Here is a 23,901-nt window from a genome sequence, read left to right as displayed (position 1 = left end):
TTTTCAAGAAATTCACATTTCTGTATAAAACTAAAACTTAAACCCTATATGGAGGCTTGTCTATCAATGTTTATGTTATTGTTCCAAAGATGGACTTCAAATATGATTGATTGAATAAATTGTTTGAGTAGAGGACAAATTGACCTTTTTAAGATAATTTAAGTTCCATATATTCACCATAAACATGAAAATGAATACGTTATTGAGACTATTAGGTATAAATGGATGATCAACTGATTTCACAAAAACAAACAAGGATTTATTTTGCCTAAGCAAATCAGGACCTTATGTCCCATCTTTAAAAATGATTTTAGGAATTTAGGAGCCTAATTTCCATTGACTTTCAAAATGGGGTGTGTAGGCACACTTGGAAACTTTACCCCAGATCTTTCATGTGTCTTACACAGATATAAAGATTAAATAACATTGTTTTCCAGTTATGTTAAACTATTCAATGAGCAAAAATCCTCAAATCATTTTCACCCTAGACAAAAATAATCCAATTCCCAAAGTTGATAAAAAACACTATAAACTGTGATATGAAGGATCTGAATTGATCGCATATTATTGACTCCTTATAAACTATTATTGCATACGATGATAATGTAAAAATAAATACTTTTACACATTGGGCCGAGGCCTATTTGCATTATTAACATGAATGGAAGTCATTGAGATTTCTTGCCTGATTAAAGTGAGCAAAGATTTGGTCCATACTATCATTTCTAATTAATTTAAATGAGAATTTCCCAGGACACTATATAGTGGCTGTTCATATATTCATAAAGAAGCTTGCTTGTTTGTTTCTAATTTGGAAGAAAAAAATCCTTCTGGTGCTCTTCCATCATACACCTGTTTTTGAGAATTACAGATTTCATTATACTGTATTTAATTCCTTTCATGTACATATCTATGCACCTTAAGAATTTTTAAGCTATACTGTAGCCTTAACAGTTCGTGTGGGAGCAGGGTGAGTGCAGCCATGGCTGAGGAAGGAAAGGAGCCCTGCATCAGATGCAGTAACAGGAAGGAATCTGCCTGCCCTGGACATGGGTAGAATGCCTCTGGTTTCACTGTGGGAGTACACTGAGGGGCAGTGATTATTCTAGCTTCTGGACTAATGATGTGTTCCATCCAAGTCTGTCAACTGGTGTGCAATGGAGTAGTACCCAAAGTTCCAATCTATGTCACTGAGGGATGTAGCAGTGGTTGTGCTGCTGCTGTAGTGCTTGTAGCACATAAACACTCTTTCAACAGGAATACAAACTTCTTCAGTGCTTTGATTCAGGACGCACAACACTTGGGAAAACAGCTGTTTTCTGCACAGGGGAGTGCAAGGGAGAAGGCTCCTGCCCTCATCCTCGCAAAAAGGCAGGTAACCAGCAACTGTTTAGAGCTCAACCATTTTTATATTTATGTACCATGATTTTTTTGAATTATAGGTTTTTTATTGGTTTCTTTGCTTTTTTTATGCATATAACAGCATAATATGCACACGTATTTTGATTTCAGCTCCTGTTCTTCGCTGATTGGCTGGAGTGCTGAAGTGTAAAGAATTATGAGTAGGATAGCACCTACAGATGCAGACCCTATTCATTTTGATAATAAATTTTCTCCATGTTGATAACAATGAAGGGAAGGGTTAAAAAAGTATGCCTCAATTATGAAAACAAAACGGCTAAATTTGAAAACTGTGCGCGCTACATAGATTGTTGCTTAAAAACAGAGGGGAGAGAAAGATTTATTTTCTTAGCATCTAGTGTCAGAATCCAGTACATACAGTATGCAGTTCAACTTACACTTGTGTTTGTTCCAAGTATAAGACTTTAGAATAAAAAAATCTGGTTATAATTTCTTTTAACTGGCAAAACAACGTTTAAAGTGTTTACGGGCTTCATTAACGAAGAATTGAGGAGGATCTTTACATTATCCAAACATCTACAGCGTCAGAGAAAAATAATCCTTATTTCCTTAAATAGCCATTTAAAAAGTGCATCCAATCATTTCTGTGACAACATGGCACAGTTCTTTTACTTTCAAGTACTAAGAATCATAAAATTCATATGACATCACTACTCAGTTTTCCAAAGCTTGAATAGATAAGTTATATGACCTGAAACACATGAACAATCATCAGTGGACTATGAAAAGAGATACATTGTCAACCCATGTTGAAAAAGATCTTTGAGACCCAACTTGTTAAAAGGAAAATGGTAATCAACAAAGAAATTCCTAGTAAACAGAAGAAATCCCTTTAGCTCCATTTAGAAAAGGGATAGGATTCCCTTTATAAGAAAAGTGACTCTTTAATGAAAACTAAATTAAGTTATAGTATGTCATTTAAATAAGCTGTTTTAGCTGCTCAACTAGAAAATATCTGGCAATTTTTTTTCCTAATTCATGAGACAAGAAGTAGCTGAGTAAAGTAAATCCAGTCTTTAATTGTTTGATGAAACTAATAGTTTCAGGAAATGAGATACAAGTGGTATAATAGAGCCATGATAGGTAGCCTATTTTAGAAGGGTCTTATGGGACTGTTTGATTTTCCACTTGTGAAGGTATTAATAACTAACAACTTTGACGGTGAAGCCATTTTGTTGTTTAAGGACCAGGAACAATATACACATTCACAGTGAAAACTTTTTATATAGATTCAAAGAGTTTAGGGACATGAAGATAGTCTAGTTTGCACTCCTGTAGAACACCTGGAGTCAAACACCTTGTGTTTTATTAAAGCATAACTTGGTTTTGGCTAACGTGTATCTTCCAGAAAGACACCCGGCCTTGATCTGGAGACATCAAGAGAGGAAAGTGTCTGTCAGTGATTTGTTCCAATGGTTAATCACCCAACTGCTAAAAATATGTGCCTTATTTGAATCTGTCTGACTTCATTCTTGTTATGCCTTTCTATGTTAGATAAAAGACACCTTTAGTACCGAATATTTTTTCCCTAGGAAAGTACTATTATACACACTAATCAAGTCACCTCTCAGTATTCTTTTTGATAACCTAAAAAGATTGAACCCTAAGACTGTCACTTGCATGGCATTTTCTCCAGCCCTCAAAATCATTGTTGTGGCTCTCTTCTGCACCCTTTCCATTTTTTCAACATCTTTTTCAAAATGTGCAGAGCACAACTGTACACAGTATTCCAGTGTTTGCCTAGCCAATGCTATACACAGCAGTAAAATCACCTTCCTACCCCTAATCACTACTCCTCCCCATTTATTCAACAATCACATTAGCTCTTTTTGGCCCAGTATCACTATAGGATTATATGTTGAGTTGCTTGTCTACTGTGACCCCTAAATCCCTTTTAGAGCCACTGCTTTCCAGGATGCTGTCCACCTTTCTTGTTCCTAGATGTGTGACTTTCCATTTGGCAGTATTAAAATGTATTTTGTTTGCATGGGCCCAGCTTACCAAGCAATCCAGATCGCTCGTCATCATTATTTATCATTCTGCCAATCTTCGTGCCATCCACAAATTTTATCGGTAGTGATTTTAAATTTACTTCCAGATCGCTGATGAAAATGTTGAATAGCATTGGGCCTAGTATCAACCCCCTAGAAACATCTCTATTTGATGATTCCCAGTTGCCAACTCTTTTAGAGATCTGTCAGTTAGCCAATGTTTATCTATTTATTTAACGTGTGCATTATTGATATTGTAGAGTGCTAATTTTTCATCAGAATGTCCTGTGGCACTAAGTCAAAAGCTTTTAAAAAGTCTAAATATATCACTCCTATGCACTTATCTTTATCAACCAAACCTATAATCGCTTCAAAAAATAAAATCAGGTTTTCTTTGAGACGGCCTATTTTTCATTCACATCACATATTTCCTGTTCACATAACTTAGAACCCGCTCTGATATGAAAAAGATCACCTTTGATGGTTGCAAAATGACATAGGGCGCATTCAAAATCAGGGGTAAATAGAAGCAACTCCATTGAAATCAGTGCAAGTACAACCATGGACAACACCACATCTGAGTTTGGTCCTTAGTATGCATATCTAAATAAATTTTGCATCTCCTTCAAGAAAAATCTCATACTATTAAACTGGCAAGGTATAAGATTTGGACAGAAAGCATTAAATACATTTTTCTTAAAAACATAGACAAAGTGTATACAGGAAAGACAAATGCAAATTGAACCCATTAAAACATTTCCTATGAAGCTTTGCAAAACCTAATCAATTTATCTTCAAAGGTGAGTCATGTAGAAATTCTCTCTCCCTTTTTCTCTATCAACTTTTACTATTCTCATCTGTTACATTGATTGCTAAAATATTGCTCTGCCAGATGGCTATATAAATATTGTACATGTGGATAAATTAGATAAATTAGTGGATAAACACTCTATTTTGACTATAAAAGCAAAACAGTTTTTACTTTCTCAGCTTCAAAGAATGAAAAATTATAGCATACTTTGTTTGCAAGAAAGATAAACCTTTCTGTAGAGCTGAAATGCTACCACATATTGTACAGTTTACAGAATATGCAATAGGAGAAAGGCATGGCCTGAAATTAATTTGACTGCTCATCAGTATCATCCAGATAGAAACATGCTTTATTAAGAAGAGATCACTGTAAGGAAATATGAAATGTATTGGTTATCAAAAGGAAAAAAAACAATAAAACTCAATGCACATTTTCAGTAGAAAAAGTTGCAAATATGCCAACAACTACAGAAATCCTTCGGTTTACAATAAATTATTTGCCTAGATATAATGTTAATGTTCAAATATAAGGTTTCCTATAGTAATCTAAGTCAAAAAGTTTAAATGTGGATTTCTAGTATGAGCCACCTAAATCCAGATTTAGGCACCTATATATAAATGAAAGTGGCCTGGTTTTCAGAGATGCTGAGCACCAACAAGTCGCACTGAAATCAACAGGAGTGCTCAGCATCCTGAAAAATCAGACTGCTTTTATCTAGGTGTACATATAGTCACCCATGTATTTAATCATCCATGTCAACATTTTGACCAGAGTTAAAATACATTAACAAATGGAAAATTTAAAAAAACCAAAAGAACATAAATCAGTGGTTCAACAATTAATTGTTTTTGAAACATGCATATGCTTCAGCAGTAATTCAGCAAGTACTTCATTCAATACTAAAAACCATCAAAATATTCTCCAAAAAGGTTAAAGATTTGAAAGAGAACAAAAACTAGAGAAAAAGCAAACAAAAGCATCTTTTCTAGCCACAAAACATCCCTGTAATTTTCATCATCAATGTGAGTTTTGGATAAGAGACGTACCAAAGACAGCGAAGACCTGCAATCTTTATTTCACCAGCTATTCTAAGTAATAAATAATGAATGATATTTACAGTAGCTTTGCTTGAGTTTCTTACCTAAAAAGGTATGTCCAAAAGATGGAGAGGCCCAAGAACAGTGAAAGGATCTAGTTTGTATTAAAGAATCTGACAACTGAAATAGCAAAATACTCATCTATAAAAATGATGGAAGTGGCACACAAAATATTTTTCAGTCCCTTCTGCAAGTTCTTATAATGCCACATCAACTTGTTGAAAGACAGTTTTTATATCTGGAATGTCAAATGCAATGAAATTGAATGCGGCATCATTTTTCACACAAGGAAGAAAATGCCTAGTAAGCAGAGAAATTTGCTTTGTTGGTTTCTCATGACTCGCGTACAAGGTTGTGGATTAGTGATCGGTTTTCCCTCTGGACCATGACAGTAGATGTAATCTATCCAGGAAAAATAATTTTACTGAAATGATAATACACCGTAGCTGAAATATTGAGGTGTCATGATAGAGTGATGGTTTTGGCTCTCGATATTTAAAAAAGTGTGCTAAATACAATAGAGAAATAGATCTGGTCAACAAATACTTTATTATATATAAACTTCAACTCAAAAATATTTTGTTATGAAGAAATGTCTGGATCAAGCTGGTAAGTATGATGTTATTAAACCACACATGCTGAGTTACCTTATTATATGAATATAACTCTTTCATTTGATTAAATATGTAGCTTTACTTATAATAAAAATGATTCATTATTACCTTTAACAAAAATGTCTGATATCCTGGTAGCAGTGCAGAAAAGCAAAGTATGAGACCTGGATTTAGAAAAGCTAGCTTTAAACTCTAACTCTCTGTGCCAGTCAAAGTAAGCAAGGTTCTACCCCAAAATGTTTTTCAGTATTTATTAACAGCGGAGGGAAAGAAATATAGAGAAAATCAGGTTTTCAGATGATATTTTAAAATATATGGATGGGTGATGAGGTGGAGAAAAATTGTACAGGAAGGCTGTTCGAGGCAGAAGAAGATGCTGAAAAGGAAGAGTCTCAATCATGAGTGGTGATACCGTTCGGAGGACAGAAATTAGGCCAGCACAGTAAAAGGACAGGCAAGGTGATAAATGATCTATATGACCCATGAACATTTTTACAGCATTTTGAACTGGATCTAGAAATGAAAGAGAATCAAATGGGGTTGTCTGAAAATTCCATTGGTGTGATCCTGATTCTTTATGGATGCAAGGTAGACAGCAGAATTCTGCACGTTCTTCGGTCTGGCAAACTGGAACTTGGAGGAATAGATGAGCATTTCAGCATCAATGGAGTCTGGCAATTTACATATGGAGAAGAGTCTTTCGGAGATGGCAACAGACATATATACAGATATGGGAGATGTACAAGGAGGTGACGGAGTTATGAACAAAAGAAACCATCATCTTTCCTTCCTCCCCACCATTAGAGAATCAGGCCAATGACACAGACCTAGTCTACAGCTGCAGCGACATGTAGGGCATGTGTAGCTACACGCTCCAGCGGAAAGCAAGCTACTTGCACACTGTGCTGTGTAGCTATACGCATCAGTAAAAGGCTCGGTCAGGGGAAAGGCAACAGCAAAATGCTCCTACAGCAAGAAGGCAGCAGGGCACTGCACTGCTAAAAACAGGAGTGTAGATGGGATAGGTACTGCTTAGGTGTGGAGAGAACCATGTATGGTATATACCTCCTCAGATGTCTTTACTGATGGGGGTGGGGGGCCAGTTGGTACTGAAGTCCAGTGGCATGTAGGCTGAGTACCGACGATGTATCCCAGACAGAGCAAAAGACTCCCCTCTGGACTCCAAAGAGGAGTCTTTTCTCCAGGACCATGGTGGAGCCATACAAGTTTCTATGTGGGTGAAGCGCCAGAGTCAGCAGAAGGTCACACACTGGACTCAACACTCTCAGCGGAGTTGACGGTGCCATCGCTGGCTTGGGGGAGGACAAGGGGCCTGGCCTGGATCTCACTGGGCTGGTCTCTCCCCACTTGCCCCTCTTCTGTACTGGTAAACGCTCTCTTGCATTCTGCTGCTCCTTCCTTGGCACAGGAAATGGTGAGTGATGCCGGGAACAGCACGGCACCGGAGGAGCACTTCGTACCAATGTCAAAGTGCTTGGCACCGAATCGGAGTGGCTCAGCTCCCAGGCTGGTCTGAGGGTGGCCTCCATGAAAATGGCCTTCAGCTGAATGTCCCCGTCCTTCTTAGTGTGGGGTCTAAACTCACAACAGATCTGGCTCTTGTCCTTTGTGAGAGTCTCCCACAGACACTTTTAGCAACTGGCATCAGTTTACCACAGGAAGCACATGGCTTGAAGCCCGGGGACCTGGACATGCCCAGGCCCTGGGGTGAAGAAGTTCCTTGTCAACAGGATCCAACTCTTTACACTACTATACACACTAGCACTAATTATAAGAACTATGAACACTAAACTACAAAAACTACAAATGAAGAGTCCAAACCACTGGGAAAAAAGCTTTGCCACAGCAGGAGGATCATTCCAGCAACAATCACGGGCAGTGCAACAGTGCACAGAGAGTGTGCACATCTAGAATAGAATGGACATGAGCAAGCAGTCGAAGAAGAACCATTACAATGGGTACATGAGCCTGCTTACAGCTTGGAAGCGAAGTGGAACCAAACCTATCAGTCGCTGCCAGCAAGAGAATGCCCTGCCTCCTGAAGTTTCCTGCAATTTAGATAACTTTCACAAACAGAATTATTCAGATCCACTTTCCTAAATTACAGATTGTGTTAAATATACTTTGAGGAAAAAACACAATTTCTCCTTCTGTAGAGCATGGTAAATTCCATCTAACATTAACAAACCCAAATTCTTGAATGTAAATTGCCATCTCTATTCTGGAAAATCTATTTGCCTTCAAGGTGCACTAGATTTGTGGACTTCATTTCTCAAAAAAAGGAAATAAGCACAGATAAATCTTCCTATTCTTCTTCATGTGAAGGTCCACAGATCCATTACAATATGATCTTCAGCAGTGTGCCTATAGGGTGAGAGGGAGGATCACCCTTAAATGGAGACAACCAAAATGAGGTTGATTATATATAAACAGTGCCTCAATCTTCCTCTGGGCAGTAAGGCAGAAGGAAGACATCTGCAAAAAGAAAAGAAATAATACTAAGACTGGTTAACCAGTATGCAGAACTTGGTGAAATTATGTATTGAGGGCACATGACCATCTAGCAGATCTCAATACAGGAGACATGACTACTTTACCCTGAGACTATTAGTGCTCCTAAGGACTGAACTAGGATGCTTCAACCAAGAAGAAATATTTCTAAATTTACTTAGGGAATGAATGCTCTGAAAGTTGTGAGGAATACCATTCTGAATTTAAAGTACAATACTGAGTCTCATTAAAGAAATCTGCCAACTCCAAATTAAAAATTCATCTAATTGGAGATAACAGCCATTAGAAGGCTTATTCTAATTGATAGTAAGTATTACAATGCCTCTACAAGGTTTCAATCTGGGTAGCGTTGAGGAGCAGAATGAGGTCCCAAGGTCGCTTTATGTTTATGATCTTGAAGGGTTGGAATAAGACTGATGCCCTTAGAAAGCATTTAGCGTTGAGATTTATACATTTATATATGGAAAATAGATCTTGTCAAACAAACCTTATTTCATTCTTTGAGACTGCAAGTTTGGTTGATACAGGTTACACGTAACTCTGTAGTTGTCACATCCTTGGTACTGTACACCATTCTGATTAAAATTAGCACTATACAATATCAGTAAAGCACATGTTAAATGGATAGAGAACTGGCTAACTGACTGACCTAAAAAAGTAGTTGGCAACAGGAATCATTATCAAATAGGGGTGTTTCCAGTAGGGCAGCAAAGGATTGGTACTAATCCTGAAGCTATTCATCATTTTCATCAATGATTGAAAAGTGAATATAAAATCACTGCTGATAAAATTTGTGGATGACACACATTTTGGCAGAATGGTAAATAATGATAAGGAGAGGGTAGTCAACATGAAGCAACTGGATCACTTGGTAAGCAGTGCCCACTGAAACAAAATGCATTCTAATACAGCCAAATGCAAAGTGATACGTCTAGATGATGGTACCTCCTGGCCTGAAACTCTATGAATCTATGGAACCCCTCAGTCTTCCTGCATTAGTTCTTGCCCAGGCCTTCGCATGTCATCCAGTGCTTTGGGCAGAGGCTTCTATTGTTTCAGCTAGCTCAAAACAAAGAATCATCCAATGCTCCCTCATTTAATGAAGGATGGCTTGCATGCCCATCAGCTTCAAGAGGTCTGCAATTGCCAATACATCAAAGCACAGTTGCTAGCAACCACCAACAGCCCCAGCACAATATATACACCATAACATTTATACATTTAAACGAAATTTAAAATTTTCAAGTAAGAAAACAAAACTATCTTTTTCATTAAATGGTTTTGTCCAGAGGTAAATTTTACACTTCATGCATATACCCAACAGTGTTTTTGACAACAGATATGCTAGGGGCATAGAAAGCACTGAGAGATGACGCTGCAAGCATACGCCACTGATTCTTTGAAAATGGTATCCCAAATATATAGCATTGACCTCCAAAACATGTAGCATATGATCAAACTTCAGCACAGTTATTTTATCCAAACAACAAAGGCTACCATTTTCTCCAGTTTAACTGTAACCCTACTCCTAGAATGGAAGACTGCACTCCCAATGGGGAAGAGAGAGAAACAATTATTTAGTGGAAAAAAATATAGCATTTTGCAATCTACAACTCTGCCATGCAAAACTTAGACAACACAATTATACGCATTTCCTAAGGTTCCACGGAAATTAGTCAGTACACTAGCATCGCTGAGAGCTGCATCAGGTCGAAGTATTGTATCCACACAGGGATCCTCACAGGGCACAAAAGACAGCTCTGCAAAACATCACAGCAATCCAGCCAACTCAGTAATTACAGAGCCTGGCCTATAGTACGTTCACCTCTCCTACAGGAAAAAAAGAAAATTTCGTCACTCAAAATTTTGCTATGTGTGGTTGTGTCCAGCACTTTAACCTCTTTGGCAGAAGAGTGCTAAACACTTTTCAGTGTAGTGACAATAGAGGAAAAGGAGCACGGCTTCTTGGCAGGGGAGAACCCAGGAAATGCAGAGCTTAAGCATATGAAGACTGGAGCAGAATGATGGATTTAAAAAATCCTTAATTCTAAAAATACCACTGGAGAGATTGCAGAGCAGTTGATGTTTCTGTCTTGTTTGGCTAATGGACTTCAACTCCCACCCACAGTTATGCTGTTTTTCAGATATCAAGCTGCTTCAGAAGAGTGTCACATAGCAAGCAGTCCATGTGATGATTTGATCAGAGACTTCACAAAGGTCAAGAAAGTTGCCACCTGTTCAAAGCAGGACATAGTGCTCTAGATACCTGATCTCCTTCCTCCCACTACCCCTGCTGAAACTGATACATCAGCCCTGTCAATACTGTTTAGCCAACAGTCCTAAAAAGCACAATTCCAGGAACAGAGAGCAGCAGCAATCCAACAGAGCTCAGTCAATATGATTGCATACAGGGAGGAGAAGCAGTTTCTCAAAAGACAACTGGCTCCTACACCATCTAGGGCTTTAGATATTGTAATCACATGCTAAGTCTTTGCACTCCATATAGTATTACATTTATGAATTCAAATTATTGTATTATATAATTTTTGTTATTCTATAGGAGAGGGTAACCACAGCTCCAAGAGGAACTAAAAAAGTAGGAGGTTATTAAGGTGAATCACTGAGATGACACAACCCCAGGGAAATACCCCCCAAAGTTGTTTGCATATACCAATTCAAGCTGGGTTTCCCAGAGACTAGAAGACAAATAAAGGGCTTTGGTTATAAAAAGATGAGTTTGAACTGACACAGGGCCTTCTTTCTCATCCAACAAAAAAGGCAGAACCTTCTGTCCAAAGCAGGATCCCCTCAACCTTTGCAGAAGGGTTGGAAAAACTTTGGCCTACTAGGGCACCATAAGACTGCTGGGTAATCTCTGGTGAGCTCTCAACAGGCATATAAGAACACGTTGTTTTTATGTTATATGTTTCCTTTGTATTGATTTTACCTTAAGAATTAAGGTGCTTACTTAGAAAGAGCTGTGTGATAACTTGTAACTGCTGGCAATACACTGTTCATAGCCCCGAGAGAGAAAGCAAAGCACAGGCCCTGGCCTTTAGGCAGATGGGCTTGCTGGGGATATCACAGCACAGGCAGTGAAACGTGCAGCCTTAAAACCCTAGGTAAGAAGGGAGAGACACACAAGGGTCTCCACCCAAGAGAGGACAGCTGGGAGCCAGAAACCTTAAAGAGGTACCCTCAAGGAACCACGGAGTGGAAATACTGGTGCAGTTACCCTGAAATTAGGATAACCACCACACCAGGATCTACACCTAGAAATGAGCAGCTATTATGAATCAAGGCTGTTCTTTGCTCAAGGTAGCCCAGGAAAAACTGAAGCTTCAAAATGCTTTTCAAAGATACCCCCCCATGTGGAGCACACAGAAATCTGGGTGAAAGGTCACAGACATGGCTTGCTGTGGTGAGGTCCACATGAGAGGAAATCTTCAACATCCTGTTCCATCTTAGATTAAGAAACTTTCAAGTTACAGTTGCCACCTGAAGATCCAAGGAGAAGGTCAGATGCAGCATGATCCAGAGACTGCGAATCTTTTTGGCAAAGACTGGTGTGAAGGGGTGGACTCTCAGCCGCGGTACCTTCTCACAGTCAGGTGTGGCATAGCAAATCTCGCACCATCTAACAACGGCCTCCCTGGTCCTCTGGTGGTCTGCCTCTTCTGTGATTTGGCCACATCATCACTTTAGTCCAGCACTTTCAGGGTAAGAGAGACTCATAAGTAAAAGTGCTTTTATCAGGTCTGGGCCCCACCTCTGGGCTGCGTGCTCTTTGCATGCCTTAGTCCCAGGGCTTCCACTGTCCCTATCCCCTTATAACCAGAGGCTTCATGCCACCTTTCCCAGAGGCTAGTAGGGGAATCAGGGCCCTCCCACTGCACCAGGTTCCAGCCCAGAGATCATATAGCCAGCATAGCCAAAGTCTGCTCCTCACAACTCCTTGGTGCCGCCTCCCTGGGCTTCTTCCTTACCCAACTGCTCTCAGGCCTTCTCTAGGCTCATCCTTCTCTCTGGGCCAGGACTCTCAGGGCCCTCCTGTGGAATACCCTAACAAAAATCCCAAACTAAAAGTATAAACTCAATCCAGTCTCCAAATCTGGCCCTTTTATCAAGGCTTACCACTGGAGCCTATTCCACCCCCAGATGCTGCTTCATCTCTCTTGGCTGCTTGTCTTCACTAGTCAAGCAAGAACCCCAGGGCTAACTCTCCCTGCCGGGCTTTCCTCCTCACAACGTCTCTGTCTCAGGGAATGACTGCAGACTCTCTCCCTATAACTCCCTTCTGCTTTCAACTTCCTTTCTTTATACTAACGACCCAGCTCCTCCTCAGCTGGGATATATCATCAGTTAAGCCAGGACCTCTCCCCAGGTGCAACTAAGTAACAAGGTCAGCCTCTCAGGCCCATATTTACTCTTTCAGGTTCTGTGTGGGTCACAAACCCCACAAAATAAGAAATGCAAGCACAATCCTGCCCATCTTTTCCAAGGTTATCCCCTACTGATCAGCATATATTTTGCTTTTATAGCATGAGCCAATTTTTCTCTCCAGTATCTAGGTTTCCAGGATAAATAGTGTAGAGCTGAGGACCAGCTGCATAATGGTAATACTGAAAGCCATGTAATCTCATTCTTTCCTACTGGCTGCACATACACATTGGTCTATCATAACAATGCCTTAAAAAAATAATAAACCACCCAAGCAAGGAATGTAGCACTTACTAAACAAAACACCCAGGAGGGAAATCCAACACAACGCTTTTAACATGTACCAGGTGAGTTCCCAAGGCAAACTATCTACCTTAGATGGTACAACCTTTGGGGAAATAAAAGAACCTAAAATGAAGCTGCATGTTATCCTTATTAAAAGGGGACATCTTCAAGAACCGGGTTAAGTGCTATTGTTATTTTCCTCCCTTCCCAATGACAGGCTGAAAGGTTTGTTAAACACAGAGGTTAATACAAAAAGCTTCTTGAGGCAGGAAGACAGTGAGCTTTACAATTTTTATAGCAATTCAATTTTGTTTCACTTTAGGGTTGTTGGGTTAATATTTGACTACCAATTTTATCTATGTATACTGCTCAAATTTTCAAACTACCCCAGCAATAAGTTACTATTCATTCAGGAGCAGGCTGTCATTATACTTTCTGTTAATAGTATCCATGGAAGGATTACTGTCACCTGGCTAATTACCAATTTCCCAGCTACAGATAATGGCAGACTGCCATCATAATACTGTCAGGTGTATAAACTACTACTAAGGCATTGTACAGATTAGTATTTGCAATCACATAGCACATTAAAATGACATCCATCTTTTGGATTCCACTTCCATAAGCACTCAATATCTGACAGTTTGTCACTGGCTTGTAATATAAGAACAAAACACAACGACTGCCTATGGCACTAAATTCTACAACTATACAAAGCCTTCTGAAAATCTTGTTTGATATATCAGTAACTTTATAAGCATATTAACCTCACAGGCCATTCTGATACTGGAGTAATTTACTCCCTTTTTTATGAGTTTGAACAAAGGTAACCCACAAGAAATCTCCCCCATCTATCAAAAAATAAGGTGGAATAAAAACATGCTCCATAGATTTATAATAGATTTTATCAACATTGGTTTCCTGACTATAATATAGTGCTTAACTCTTCTCTTTGAACCAAAATGACCACTTTTTTTGGATACATTGAGCACACTCATTTTTAAGGCTCCTCCCCTCCCCATAACTGACATATAAATGTCAAGTTTATTTTAAAGACAAGGTGGGTAATATCTTTTACTAGACCAACTTTTGTTGATCAAAGAGAAAGTTTCAAGTTACACACAGAGTTATTCGTATTTCAGGGTGTATGTCTACAGTGCATTAAAACACCCGCAGCTGGCCCGTGTCAGCTGGCTCAGGCTCGCAGGGCTATGTAATTAATGGTTACGTCTGTAACTGTTGTTCTTCGAGATGTGTGGTATGCGCGTGGAAGATTTTTCCCCCAGTGGTACCTGTCGGGTTGGTGCAGGTGCCCCCTGGAGTGGTGCCTCCATGGCGCTGTATATAGGGACCCGCCAACCCGCCGCCTCTCCAGTTCCCTCTTGCCGATCGGCTTCGACAGAGGGGTAGGCAGGTGAGTCTTGGAATGGACATGAGCAACACATCTCGTAGAACAGGGGTATCAAACTCATTTGCTATATCGGGCCAGATTTGAATTAAATGTTCTTCAAGTGGGCCATACATACCGTAAGTCAAAATACTAGGCACTTTTGGAGCGCTGTGTCTCATGCACACAGCACTCCATGCGCTGCTGCCAGAGTACACAGATCTCGTGGCAGCGCACGATGCAGCGAGATCTCATGGGGTCAGACTCTCTGGCGGCAGCGCACGATGCTGCAAGACCTCGCGCGCCAGAGAGTACAACACTGCGAGATCTTGCGGCAGCACACGCTGCCACCAAGGGCCAGACCAAAAATGTTGGTGAGCCTTATCCGGCCCGCGTGCCAGTAGAACAACAGTTACAGAAGGTAAGTAACTGTTTCTTGCTCATGTCGATTCCAAGCATGTGATTTCCAAGCAGACCAATGGAGGAGGGATCAGCGCTCACAAGATCGCCAACTGGAGCACTGCTCTACCAAATACTGCATCGTCTTTGGCATGCTGGGTAATAGCATAATGCAAAGTAAATGTGTGTATAGAGGACCAGATTGTGGACCTACAGATCTCCTGTGTGGGGATGTGGACCAGGAACGCTACTGACAAGGCGTGAGCGCTCATGGAGTGTGCCATGAGAGCTGGAGCTGGCACCTTGCCTAGCTCTTAACACGCCCTTATAATCCAGGATGAGGTCTCTGAGAAGACACTGGAAGTCCTTTCATCCTTTCTGCTACAGCAATGAAGAACTGAATTGATTTACAAAAGAGTTTAGTTCTCCCTATGTAAAAAGCCAGTGCCTGTCGGACATCCAAGGAGTGGAGACTACGTTCCCTGCTGTCGGCATGCGGCTTTGGAAAGAACACTGGCAAGAAAATCTCCAGACTAGTGTGAAATTGAGAGATCACTTTGGGCAGGAAAACCAGGTGCAGGCGAACTGCACCTTGCCCTTATGGAATACTTTATATATGGGGGCTCTGGGGTTAATGCCTTGAGTTCAGACACACTCCTTGCCGAGGTGATAGCGACAAGGAAGGCTACCTTCCACGAGAGATACAACAGAGAACACGAAGCTAGCAGATCGAAAGGGGGGCCCATCAACCTACTGAGCACCAAGTTAAGGTCCCATGCTGGAATTGGACAACATACTGAAGGGTAAAGTCTCTCTAAGCCTTTGAGGAAACGGGACACCATAGGGTTGGCAAATATCGAACAGCCCCTTTCTCCCGGGTGGAAGGTGGAGATAGCTGCCAAGTGCACCTTCACAGCTGCAACTGCCAAACCTGACTGCTTTAGGTGCAGAAGGTAGTCTAGTACGAGAGGCAGCGACACCTGCATTGGAAAAGTGCCCTTTTGTAGCGACCATACATAGAACCTCTTCCATTTAGCCAAGTACGCCGCTCTGGTGGATGGCTTCCTACTACTGAGGAGAACCTCCTGCATCTGCTCTGAGCACTCTGCCTTCCTTGGGTTCAACCATGCAGCTTCCATGCCGTGAGGTGAAATGACTCTAGGCTGGGGTGACAACTGACCATGGTTCTGCGTGTTCAGGTCCAGAACCGGCAGCAGGGTGATCAGGGTGTATATGGAGCTGCAGCAGCGGTGTGTGCCAGTGTTGCCTCAGCCACGCTGGGGCTATAAGAATAACGGAGGCCCTGTCTCTCCTGATTTTCAGGAGGACTTTGTGGACAAGAGGAAACAGCGGGAACGCATGAAGTAGGTGGTGAATACAGGGAAGGAGGAACACATCTGCCATGGAACCCGGGCTGTGCCCCCAGTAGGAGCAAAACTGGTGGTACTTCCTGTTGGACGCGTCACAAATAGGTCCACTTAGGGAAGCCCCCACGGCTGGAAAATGTGTCTCACGATATCCAAGCAGAGAGACCACTCATGGGTGTTTTAAGAAGTGGCTGAGGTGATCCACCAGCTCGCTCTGGGTGCCGGGAAGATAGGACACTTCCAAGTTTATGGAGCGGATGATACAAAAAGTCCCAGAGATTGATGGCCTCCCTGCACAGGGGAGAGGAACATGCTCCCCCTTGTCTGTTCATATAGAACATCACCATGGTGTTGTCCATCAATACTGACACCTCTTTGCCCGTCAAGCAAGATTGGAATGCCTGGCAGGCCAACTTGACCGCCCGTAGATCTCTCACATTTATGTGGAGCAACAGTTCCCCTGGGGACCAAAGGCCTTAGGTCCTCCATTCGCTGAGGTGCACTCCCCCCCCCCCCCCCCCCCCCAGGTCGAAGCGTCCATCACCAGCACCAGTTGCGGCCTGGCAAATGGGACCCCTTGGCACACATGACCGAGATCGAGCCACCACTGAGGAGACTCTACAATCCGAGGTGGTAGGGAGACCACTCTGTCTAGACTGTCTCTGTGGGGTTGGTAAACCAATGCTAGCCACAACTGGAGAGGTGTGAGTTGCAGCCTCACATGCTGGACCACATATGTGCAGGAGGCCATGTGGCCTAGAAGCATCAGGCGCTTTAAGCCGCACAAACTGCCCTTTGCAGCACCACCTCCCTGCGCCCACTGGCTTCAGCACTGCGCGGTACAGAGCGGCATTCCAAGGTGCCAGCCGCATGGCTCTCTGAGGCGACCGAATAAGGCCACCTGGGCTGGGACCCTTGGGCTTGGTGGTACACCCACAGGTCCAAAAGGGCCATTGCTGAGGCGCCTGCCACTGCATAGGCCAAGGTCCAGTGGGAGGTGCTTGCTGTCTGCCCGGCTTATAGTATCACCCCTCTGACTTGTGTCTCTTCGAGGCACCAGAGTCCACCTCTGACTCCAATGATCTGGACTCTGACCGCAGGGACCACGGTGGTGCTGAAGTAACTGCAACCTTCAAGTGGTGGCGGCGATCGGTGCCGAGAGGGCCATCAGTGCTGAGGCGAGGTTGACCAGTGCCTAGATGCGGCTGACCGGTGCAGGGAAGCTGATTGTTACTGGTGCCACAGAGAAGGCGAATGGAGACGTATGGGTGACTGGCGCCAGAGATCGGTACCTAGGAGACGGTGACCGATGCCTGGGCGAATGAGACCTGCACTGCATCATGGGAGGCTTGCCTCTAGATGGTGCCGCAGTTAGCGGTGCTGGAGGTCCTCAATCTGGCACCTTCGCTCCCAAGACGGGGCACTTCTGCGCCATCACGGCAATCAGGTCCCACACTTCCTCAAACGTATCTGGCATAGAGGGGTAAAGCTCTTTTACCTCACTCTCCCTCACTGGGGAACCTGCGCTCACCAGGCTCAGAGGCGCTTACTGCAAAGCCACCGTCAACAGTCTCCAAGGACCCTTGTGCCAAAGACTCCTGTGGGCGCAATGGGCCAGCATCCTTGTCCCAGGGCCGCACCGAAGGCGAGTGCCCCTTGTCTGCCCTCTGCTTCTTATGGGGCACCAGTGAATGGGATCAGTGCTGCACAGTCTTTGCCACCAGTGAGTGTGGGTGTCGAGGCTCCTCCTGTGCCAAGGACTTCTTCGGTGCTGGGCTTCTTACTGATACCGGGGCACTGCGCACCGATGTGCGCGGTGCCGGGTCTGGTGGTTGCGGCTGAAGAGTTGCCTCCATGAGAGTCTGCTTTAGGCACGCACTCCTCTCCTTATGGCTCCTTGGGCGAAACCCTTTACAGATCTTGCAATGATCTGTTTGGTGCGACTCTCCCAAACACTTCAGGCAAGAGTCGTGCGGGTTGCCTTTCGGCATCGATTTGTGGCAGGATCCGCAGGGTTTGAAGCCTTGGGCCCGAGGCATACTCCAGGGCCCCAGGTAAGGGTGTCCCAGAAATGGGGAGACCCCTTACAGTCACTTAACACTTATCTATGGCTATAACAACAGAATGACTAACTTTCTAACTCTTTACAGGAACTGCTAAGGACAACGGAGAGAATTTGCAGAAGCAAAAAGATCCAAGCTCTAATGACCGTTACGGGCAGTAAGAAGCAATTGGAGAGGCGGTGGGTTGGTGGGCACACATATCCTATGCCATGCACGTGCAGCTCCAGGGGGCGCCTGCACCCACCCAAAGGGTACAGCTGGGAGAAAAATCCTTCCGATGACTGTGCACACGGCGTGTGCGCACCTGCTTGGAATTGGCATGAGCAAGCACTCGAAGAAGAATTTCAGTGTCAACGTTCTGAGCCCTGCCTCCAGACCCTGTGAAGTGGGAGGCTCCCAGAGCCTGGGCTCCAGCCTGTGCCCTAACAACTACACTGCAATTTTATAGACCAGCAGCCCAAGCCCCACAAGCCTGAGTCAGCTGACATGACCAGCCGCAGTTGTTTTATTGCAGTACAGGCAAACCCAGAAGGTCTTCGGATCTGAGATTTGAAGAAGAGCTCTGTGTAGCTCAAAACCTTGTCTCTTTCACCAACAGAAGTTGGTCCAACAAAAGATATTAACTCACCCACCTTGTCTCTCTCATAACTTGGGACCAACATGGCTACAACAACATTGCAAAGATGATTTTATTTATATGTACATAATTCTATAATTAGTAACACTCATCTGTAAAGTCTTTTTTTTTTTTTTTTTTTTTTTTTATATAAAGGCATTAGTCTTCTAGACTACTGCAAGGAACTATTTTTTTCCCCAATTAAGCTTACTTTTATACCACCAAATAGAAGTCAATACTTGATTGGTATTTATGGCATTTTTATTCCAAGAATCCTAAAACACTTTACAAACACTAATTAAGACTCACTGAATAAAAATGTCAAAAGTAAACTAAGTGACTTCTGAGCCTCTGCCACATTGACTTTCAGTCATGACATTCAATGTGTGGGCGCAGTTACGTCAGTGTAAAAAATGCTTGTACCAGTATAGCTTATTCCCCAAGAAGAAGAGGAACTAAGGGTTTGTTTATCACAGAAGTCATACAACTATAGTTATAACGGTATAGTTAAAGTGGTACAACAGATTTTGTACCAGTGGGGATGCACTTATATCAAATAAAGGTGTTTTATACCAGAAATAGCTATTGCTGGATAGCAAAGGGAATAAGCTGTACTGATATAAGTAAGGCACATTTATACCAATAACTGTCAGCACTAGGGGTTGTACTGGTGTAGTTAGTTCAGCAAAGAAAAAAATATCACACTCCTAACTGAAATAGTTGTGATTTGGTAGATGATCTTAAGTCCCATTTTCAAAAGAGATTTAGGACTGCTCTATACACAGATTGTGTGCAGGCATAGCCATTTCAATTAGAAGGTTGATTTTATTTTTTAAACTGAAATATCTATACCAGTACAGTCCCTCAGGCAGATGCAGTTAGGCCCAAGTTCACACTGTAAACTACTGCAGGAATAGCAATGTCAGTGAGGGAAGTGAAGAGGTGTTATCCCTGACCAACAATACCTGTGCCTGCAGAAGCCCCTAGTATAGTCACAGTGATATGGGCAAAGCTATGCTTTTACCAGGATAGTGAGAATAACCACCCTGTGAAACAACAATGAAGCTAGGCAGGTACCGTAGCTGGATTTACCACTGGTGTCCAGGGATAGGGGAGACAGTGTACCTCCACGTCTGCCTTTCCTTATATCCTTCCCAATGCACAGATGCCTTTATAGCAAAAGCAGCTGACTCCACTTCCTATATACTCGAAAGCGCAGATCTACATACACAAGGTGTCTTCTCTGTGTGTATTCTGGTGGGGGAGAAGGAAAAGGACAAGGGAAATGGGGAGACGCACTAAGAGTTCAAACTCCCAGTTTCCTGTACTATTTTCCAGACAACAAGTAAAAAGATACAAATTTAGTTGTTATTCAGCATGTAGGCTAGAATATGCAACTGAAAGGGGTTAAGTATAGCATAGAAAGAGAAAAAATTAATTTAATAAATGAGGATTTTATCACTTTATGAAATAAGGTTAGGTGAATTATTACAGACTCTACAGCAATCTGATACGTCACCCCCTACTTAAATTTTAAACTCTATTTACAGAAAACATGACCACAAAGGAAACAGAAAAAAGAGCCCCTGTAACTATTTGCTTTTTTTGTTTGTTTCTTCAGATACCTTAGTCATTACAGTACAATGAAACTTTACAAGCTCTTATCTAGCAGAAATTATGTCATTTCCTAAACCATACATGATCGACACTGTCCAGGTTGACACTTTATCTATGTTTATTCACATAACACTTTACACCATTGTGGCAACATCCCAGACTTTCACAAGCCATCTGAGAACAGATAAACCATGAGTTCTCATCCAAAAATCTTTCTGGGAGATTTTTTCCAGCCATTATAGGAGTCTTATCCTATTATGCTTTTGTTTCAATCCACAGTTCAGTAAGAATCAGTTTGGGCCCATCCTTAATAAGACAAATATTTTTAAAAGAATTTAAATCATTTAACCAGTTTACACAAAGATATATACATACCTACTTCCTGTGATTATATATTGGCTTATTGTCTGTGCAATTCTTCAATCATATTATTCACATGCCATATTATGTGATTCTATCTCACTGGAGAAAAATACCTTTAATACGTTAATCTGGGCATGATTCAGCAAAATATTAATCCAGCCATTTCCACACTTCATGAGCCCTTAACATATACATTCATTTTTGAGAAGTGTGTTCAAAAAAGCAGTAAGAAAGACTTTTCTTTCTGAGGAATCAAGACCTAAAGCTCCAATTGAAACAAGAATTTAATTATGTGTTTTTCATGTTATTCAGCAAAGCACTTAAACATATGCTTAATTTGACTTCAATGGAACTTAAACGTGATCTTGTCCCGTTTTCCAAACAGGGTGAGTGAAAATGGGACGTAGGCACTTTTGAAAATTTCACCCATTTTATAATGAATTGGTTCAGATGTCGTAAAATATTAGGTCCAAAAGAAATAGTTGGGTATTTGGGCAAATCTGAAAAAAAGGGGGTTTTAAATAGCTTTTCCTATCCAGTATAGATAATGTGCTTAAAACGTTTGTCCAAAACATGCACAGGATAACTAAAGACTAACAAATAGCTTTGCATTTTTCCTCTTTCTTAGTAGCCCCTGTGGTCTTAAAGATAGGTTTACTGTTTTCCTGTCACGGAACATCTGTCCGACAACACCAATAGACAATTCCAAACTTCATTAAATATAAACTACACCTTGTGCTTGAATTTTAAGTTGAATAGTGTGAAACCTCTTTTGTGGCACACTGCCCAAGTAATCTGCCCCATTCCAATGGATTTCACAAGAGAGTTCAAGGTTGGCCATAATAATGGTAAGTGCAGCAAATTTTCAGTACAATTTTTTTTAAGAGCATCTACTTGTCACTCATTATTAACAGTTGTTTCAAATCAATAACTTTTGATTTCAAGTCCTTTTAATATGACAGACAAATTGCTATGCACAAGCAGACCTTGTTAAGTTTAGTCTTGTATCCCAGTAACCATAAAAACATAAGTAATGTAGAAAATAGTTTAATGGTATGCACTCAATGCACCCCTGACTGATCAAATAATGGTTTTGAATTTTTACATTCAACTAAAAATGTGGTTTACCAACTGATTCATATTCACTGCATCAGCTTGTAATTTGGTCTATTAAGTCTGAATGAAATATTATCTTTAAAGCATAATTCCATCATACTTTCATTCAAATTCTGTAATTATAAATCATTTTAATGCGACTTCCTAAATATTGTAGGTTTTTTCCTTGTTATTTTAAAAGCCTGTTTCATATAATCTAAAATAAGCCATATAAAAATGCTGATGAAGAACAAGACAAAATTTTTAGAAATATTATGTTGTCACTTGAAAAACACTGCCATAATAAACCAGACTGTATTCAAATATTAAAGGAAAATGAAAATCTTATGTGAATAATTGTCAGCCTCACTTATTTTTCATAATTCAATAAATACTCAGTATGTTTTATACAAACTGCTATTCTGTTTGCATTAGAAACAGGAACTTGAAACTGGAAAACAAATTCCTTTTTAGGCGAGCAAGAAAACTGTAAGAACTTAATTTTAACAAAAGCCTCTACTTCATTATGTGTTTTTTCTCTCTCATCTCACCTTGCTTCTTTGTTTTGCCAGCATGCAATACACAGCTGGTTTGATTTATTGAAAATATAATGAGACCACAGTTTTTAATTGACTCCTGTAATTTGTGGTGTTATTGTGAGGCACAGCTACTTTAGTACTGAGAATATGTGTAAATTCCTTGTTTCCCAGCTTTAATAGTTTAAAGAATGCAGTCACAGGAAAGGCATATCAAATTTTCAAGTTTCTATTATTTTACGGTACCAAGGGACTTCAATTTTTACATCAAAGCTTTTAAATTACATATAAAAATTTGCAGTGAACAAATATGCTGCAAAAAACATACTCTCTCATCCTTAACACAACTTCTGACCTACTCTGTGGGAATTGCTTTCTGCACCAAATGTGTAAATTCACACTATAACTTGTTTGTACAGAATGTCTCAACCCAATGAAAGAGATAGCCAAATAGGTTTCAGTTCTTCAGTGCAAAATTCAATAAATTCACATTTTTTCTTTTTCACGTTATTGCTTAAAATAATATACCAGAAGGTTGATGGGCCCCAAATTAATGTATGCTACCAATGAATGCTGTAAAGCACATTTAAAAAAAAAAAAAAAAAAAAAGAGCATAAACACCCTTATGAGATAGGGAGGTCTTCTCATTCCCATTGGTTTCAGTGGGATGAACATTTTACTCATGAGGTTAAAAGCTGTCCTTTTCAACTTGGGAGTCTAAAGTTAGGCCACCTAAAACCTCATTTAAACATACATTTAAGGTGCTGGTTTTCAGAGTTGCTGAGCATCCACTGACTTTAATGAGAGCTTTCAAGACTTACCATTTTTGCAAATCAGGCCACCTAAATAGGAACCTAACTTTAGAAACCCAAGCTTGAAAATTTTACCCTAAGTGACTGTAAGAACTTAATTTTAACAAAAGCCTTTACTTCATTATGCGTTTTCTCTCTCTCCTGTCACCCAGCAAATGAGTGGCAGAATTAGAATTTAAAAGGGACACCATCAATTTAAGATCACACTTATGTCCAAATTATTTTTAAACTATTACTATTACAACTAACTGGTAAAATTGCTATAATTGGTAAAGATCAGAGGACAAAAGAAAGAGACACCTTTTTCTAGCCTCCTTCTGTGTATTTGACTGTACTTTGAGTACAGTAAAATTCACAGTTTTCTCTATATATTCAGAGCTTGTCTACATGGGGGGTTTAGTTCACACAGAGTTGACATGCACTAGTTGGTGCACAATATGGAAACTGAACTAAT

The 23,901-nt window shown here is 41.0% G+C and overlaps 1 protein-coding gene across 4 annotated transcripts in view; it reads right to left on the bottom strand.

Annotated features, from left to right (window-relative positions):
- Positions 1-23,901, bottom strand: part of PTPRM (protein tyrosine phosphatase receptor type M) — a 655,839-nt gene that overhangs the window by 421,135 nt on the left and 210,803 nt on the right. The window lies entirely within an intron of this gene.

This window comes from Emydura macquarii, unplaced genomic scaffold (assembly GCF_026122565.2).
Source record: "Emydura macquarii macquarii isolate MOO-44397 ecotype Brisbane River unplaced genomic scaffold, CSIRO-AGI_Emac_v2 contig_212, whole genome shotgun sequence".
In the NCBI taxonomy this organism is placed as follows: Eukaryota; Metazoa; Chordata; order Testudines; family Chelidae; genus Emydura; species Emydura macquarii.
Note: the sequence above shows the minus strand (reverse complement) of the source record. Positions and strands in the feature narration are given on the sequence as shown.